The sequence below is a fragment of the Procambarus clarkii genome, chromosome 33 (assembly GCF_040958095.1).
Source record: "Procambarus clarkii isolate CNS0578487 chromosome 33, FALCON_Pclarkii_2.0, whole genome shotgun sequence".
NCBI lineage: Eukaryota > Metazoa > Arthropoda > Malacostraca > Decapoda > Cambaridae > Procambarus > Procambarus clarkii.
This window is the reverse complement of record NC_091182.1, coordinates 31957665-31963553: the sequence shown is the minus strand read 5'-3', so window position 1 is coordinate 31963553 and position 5889 is coordinate 31957665.

Here is a 5889-nt window from a genome sequence, read left to right as displayed (position 1 = left end):
ACGTTCGGGGATTGATCGCCGACCTGCATGAAGCAAGACCGTCGCTCTACCGTCCACAGCCCGTCCTCTAAACAAAGATCCAAAAGTGATTCCATGCACCCGCCAAACCCCCTGTTTATGAATGAAAAGCGGTTAACACACGACTCACAACTGCTGATGTTCGAACATATCCGGAACAAGTGTTTCACTGACGAATTTTGTTCGAACCACAACGCTATAAATGCTTCACCCACGTACTACAAATACAAATAATCGCCAACAGAACCTAAACACCTAACCTAACCTATCCTATACCTATATATACACAATATGCTAATATATTATAATATTAATTTATACTTGAGAAAATTCCCGTTTTGAATGAACAGTATGTTAAAATTTATGAATGCGTCTGTGGGGTTGACCGCTGGATGTAATGGACTTGAGTCGAGGACGGGTTGACCGTCCAACCCAAGTGGTTGGACTCTAGATGGTAGAAGGTATTTACGTAGAATGAAACATGTGTATAATAAAATGAACAATAACCAAAATATTGACATGTTCTGCTCTTCCTTATGAGGAGAAAGCTGGGTCGTACTAGACTGCTCTTCCTTATGAGGAGAAAGCTGGGTCGTACTAGACTGCTCTTCCTTATGAGGAGAAAGCTGGGTCGTACTAGACTGCTCTTCCTTATGAGGAGAAAGCTGGGTCGTACTAGAGACAGAAGCGCCGGGTTTGAGAGAGGTTGAGTGACTTTAAGGAAACAAGATAAACTTGCCAACTTTGCGCTAAGTCCCTGCTAACTTTCAGACAAGTTGTTGTAAACGTGCTTGTGTAGGTGTGGCTCTGGGTGGACGAGTGGGTGCAGGTGGCCTGTGGGCGTTGGTTAGTGAATGCAGGTAGTTTGACTACGTGGGTGGAGGCTTAACCACGTAGGGTGTTGGTTGGCTAGTAGGCGCTAGTAGGTTCCAGAAAACCCACGTCACATCTACACTTGGAGTAGCGTATAGAGTCTGATTCCATTTCCTTGTATTCAATGTATTTTAATCTGCAAGACTGACCCGTATTACAGTAACATCTCTGTGGTCTGTTCCGAGACTTGGGGCCACCGGTAGCCCCCTTGCTCGAGTACAGCCCGTGTCTGTACCCTCTCCTTGTCTCTCTTCTCAAGGATTGATTGATTAAGATTAAGCCATCCAAAAGGTGTCACTGACAGTATACCAACACCATTCTAACACTGACAACATACCACCATCACCTTAATAATCTACTAACGACACATTACCACAATAATAATAACAACGTCTTAGACTGTCCCTAACAGCACTATAACAGTCTTAGACTGTCCCTAACAGCACCAACGTCCTAAACTACCCCTACGAACAATTACTCCAACTTTACTCAAGTTTCCTCATATATGATATAAAAGTTTATATATAGCTTGACAGTTTTCATTAACAATATCAAAATAATAATACAGCAATTAAACAAGACGGACGTAAATATTTCCATTACAATGAAACGGCGAACGTCTATGAAACGTAAACGTCATGATAACGAAGAACAGAACCTCGAGTTTTCTGGGAAAATAAGGAAAATTGCGGAAATTTTACCTTAAGGTAAATCTCACAGCAACCTCAGGAAACCTAAAAGAATCAACCCCGCAGATAGAGAGTATATTACCAAGATAAATCTGATGTGTAAATTAGCAGGCATCAAGAGATTGACTAGCACACAGCTGAAGACTCGACCGCAAGACCAAGTTACTGAACTTGGGGCGGGAACTTACGGAAAGTGCTGGAGGGTGGTAGGCTCAAGAAAAGATTTAGTCATCAAAAAATTTCTTGGTACAAACTCGTACAGTCATCTTTACGCCGAGATGATTCACCTGGCGGCAGTTCAAGACATTCCGGGAGTTCAAGTGCTCGTTGGGGTTTCAACGGAACAACGCTTGTTAATTACGTAGTATAGCGGACTTACGTTGAGGGAGTACTTCGCTAATCACACCCTCACCCTGACGACGCTAAAGGACCTCATGGCTCAGCTAGGTCGCATTATTCAAAGGATTGTATCCAGAAATGTCGTTCATAACGATATTAAGTCCAACAATATTTGCATTCGCGAGAGGAAAACGGGAATTGAAGTCATTTTAATTGACTTTGGCATGGCTCTCGCTATGAATAATTAACTCTATTAGTATCCAGTTGCCAACTGGAATAAGTACTCGTGGATGGCGCCAGAAGTACTCAGCGCTAAACGAGGAATGCCAACATCTGATGCCTACAGCTTAGCCGTTCTCTTTAATATATTGAGGTCATCTCGTGGTATTTCTATACCCGCCAACATCTTAACGTGGATTAAAGAAGCCATGAGTCCTAACCCAACGAGGCGGCCACCAGTCAGCTCACTTCTCTATCTACTCGAAAATGAAACCAAATGATGTCTGGTGCTAATCATCGACCGCAACAGTCATATGGGTCACCACCCCACCTCCTATCCTGCCCTCGTATCCCTTCCATGTGGATAGGCTTACTACTTTAGCACTCAATTACCTTACCTTATAGGAGCCGGTCGTCCGAGCGGACAGCACACTGGACTTGTGATCCTGTGGTCCCGGGTTCGATCCCGGGCGCCGGCGAGAAACAATGGGCAGAGTTTCTTTCACCCTATGCCCCTGTTACCTAGCAGTAAAATAGGTACCTGGGTGTTAGCTGTCACGGGCTGCTTCCTGGGGGTGGAGGCCTGGTCGAGGACCGGGCCGCGGGGACACTAAAGCCCCGAAATCATCTCAAGATAACCTCAAGATAAGATACTTTGAATTATGTTAGACAAGGAAGGAATTATCAGGGGAAAGCGCCAAGGTATTATGATTGTATAGCGCTTGAAACGGGTCTGGATAAGGATTTTGGATGGGACGGTGTGTGGGAAGGAATAGTGCCCAACCACTTGACGGTCAGGGATTGAACGCCGACCAGCATGAAGCGAGACCGTCGCTCCACCGTCCAGCTCAAGTGGTTGGGCACCATTCCTTCACCTCGTCCCATCCCAAATCCTTATCCTGTTAGGCAAGAGACAAGATATTTTAATTATATATATAAAAGTAACATACATTTTTATACCTTGTGGTTACCTTGAGGTGGTTCAGAGGATCATTGTCTCCTGACCAATCCTCTTGGTTGACGGTCTGGTCAACCAGGCTGTTGGACGCCGCAGGACAGTCAGATGGAGTGAAAAATGGTTGATCCAAGCACCCTATGGAGGTGCTTTATCAAGTATCATCTTGATGTCAAACAAAGTCTGTTATTTATGGACTTTATATTTAGATGGAGAGTGTTGGAAAGTCTCGGGCCCTTTGTGTATAGATTTGTCTCTAGAGTCGTAATGGCTTGGCGCTTTTTCCCTGATACTAAAGAGTACAATAGGTATTTCAAGAATACCTCCTGTACTCATGCTATTCACTGGTACTATTTTACACATAGTACCAGTGAATAGTGCATTTGCCTTTCTATTGGATAATTTTAGCAACGTGGAGAGGGGGGTACCTGCTGCATGGGTAACAGCTTCTTCTCCATATCTACCCAGGCTTTGCGCCCTGTCAGGGCGCACCTCCATAGTCTTTAGACTGAAGGATGCCTACTAACCAGTGAATAGAGAGTTCAGACGAGAGCACTTTAATGGGTTATAAGAAATTCAACTGGTCGGTAAAGAGACCAGTTTTAGCGACTACGTGAACGTAGTTTTATTGCGTGAATTGTTCTCCTGTCTAAGCGGTTCTTGAACTGCCCAGGACTGCTACCAAATATTCTCTACACAGCGTCACCATCGGTGCTGTCTTCGGCCATCCAGCTCTACCTCATACTCCCTCAGGAGTAGACAGGCCTCACTCTTCGTTAGCATACAGTAGCTGATATAATTTACACACTCTGGAGGCCTATGCCTCTCCAGAACGAGTAATAGCTTGAGCGCACCTCCGCTGAGCAGGATCCTTGGTAGCGAGTGACTCGGATCTCCCGCCTTCTTCTGCAGAGGTGCCTGACGTCACGCTACGTCATGCCCGGGGCGCAACGCCATTGGTTAACCTGGCCAAGCCCCCCCCCCGCCGCCGACCAATCACGCCACACCTGACGCTGTACCCAGCATGCACTGGGGGTTCGCCTCGAGCGGGAAAGCTCTCATCTCGTGAGCTGCACCGCCATATTGATGATGGACTCGTCTCCTTGTCTCAGCTCGAAAAACTAAAAATCGAAATTTCTTCTAACTGCAGAATCTTGCTTCCTTAAAAGTGTTATCAGATCAGCTAAAACTTCTTCTAGATATGTACAGATAAGGAAATATGTCTCTTGTATGCGGGAATAGAAGAATACAGGCTGAACATAGTAACAGTGTGTATTCACCTAGATGTGCTTGCGGGGGTTGAGCTCTGCTCTTTTGGCCAGCCTCTCAACTGTCAATCAATCAACTATTACTAACTACTAATTAACTTCCCCCCCCCCCCCACACAGTGTCAGCAAGCTATCATAACTCATATTATCCATTTCTAAACTTATTCCTTCACCTGTACCTCTCCATCTTTAATACAAAAAATGAGTGGAACAGCATGGAAGAAAATATTAAAATATTTACGATCATCAGCAGGGCTGCATACGCTTCCCCCCCCCCTCTCTCTCTCTCTCTCTCTCTCTCTCTCTCTCTCTCTCTCTCTCTCTCTCTCTTCTCTCTCTCTCTCTCTCCTGTCTCTCTCCTCTCTCTCTCTCTCTCGATCTCGCTCTCTCTCCTGTCTCTCTCTCTCTCTCTCCCTGTCTCTCGATCTCTCTCCTGTCTCGATCTCTCTCTCTCCTGTCTCTCGATCTCTCTCTCTCCTGTCTCTCGATCTCTCTCTCTCCTGTCTCTCGATCTCTCTCTCTCCTGTCTCTCGATCTCTCTCTCTCCTGTCTCTCGATCTCTCTCTCTCCTGTCTCTCGATCTCTCTCTCTCCTGTCTCTCGATCTCTCTTCTCCTGTCTGTCTCGATCTCTCTCTCCTGTCTGTCTCGATCTCTCTCTCCTGTCTGTCCCTCGATCTCTCTCTCCTGTCTGTCTCGATCTCTCTCTCCTGTCTGTCTCGATCTCTCTCTCCTGTACTGTCTGCGATCTCTCTTCCTGTCCTGTCTCGATCTCTCTCTCCTGTCTGTCTCGATCTCTCTCTCCTGTCTGTCTCGATCTCTCTCTCTCTGTCTCGTCTCGATCTCCTCTCTCGTCTCTCTCTCTCTCTCTCGCTCTCTCTCTCTGTCTCTCTCTATCTCTCTCGCTCTCTCCTGTCTCTCTCTCTCTCTCTCTCTCTCCTGTCTCTCTCTCTCTCTCTCTCTCTCCTGTCTCTCTCTCTCTCTCCTCTCGAGTCTCTCTGATCTCTTCTCTCTCTCTCTCTCTCTCTCTCTCTCCTGTCTCTCTCTCTCTCTCTCTCTCTCTCTCTCCTGTCCTCTCCTCTCTCTCTCTCTCTCTCTCTCCTGTCTCTCTCTCTCTCTCTCTCTCGCAACTGTCCTCTCTCTCTCTCTCTCATCTCGTCTCTCTCTCTCTCTCTCTCTCTCTCTCTCTCTCTCTCTCTCTCTCTCTCATCCCCCCCTCTCCTCCAACATTTCCCTCATCCCATACCATTATCTCCTGAAAAAAAACACAATTTCTTGAATTACAGTTTCATGTTAGAGAACCTTTTTGTCATTCTGTGGGGGGAACGGAATTGTTTGGTTCCGGAAAATAAGAAGATGGTTGTCTGGTGTTGGGAAATTGTGAAAAAGGGTTTCTTGGTGCTGGAATATTAAGGGGAAAATGGGTTTCTTGGTGCTGGAAGGAAAATGGTTGGCTGGTAGGTCTACGGGCTCACCATAGCCCGTGCTACTTGGAAATTTTTGTTCCAAGTAGGGAATCTTAAGCAACAA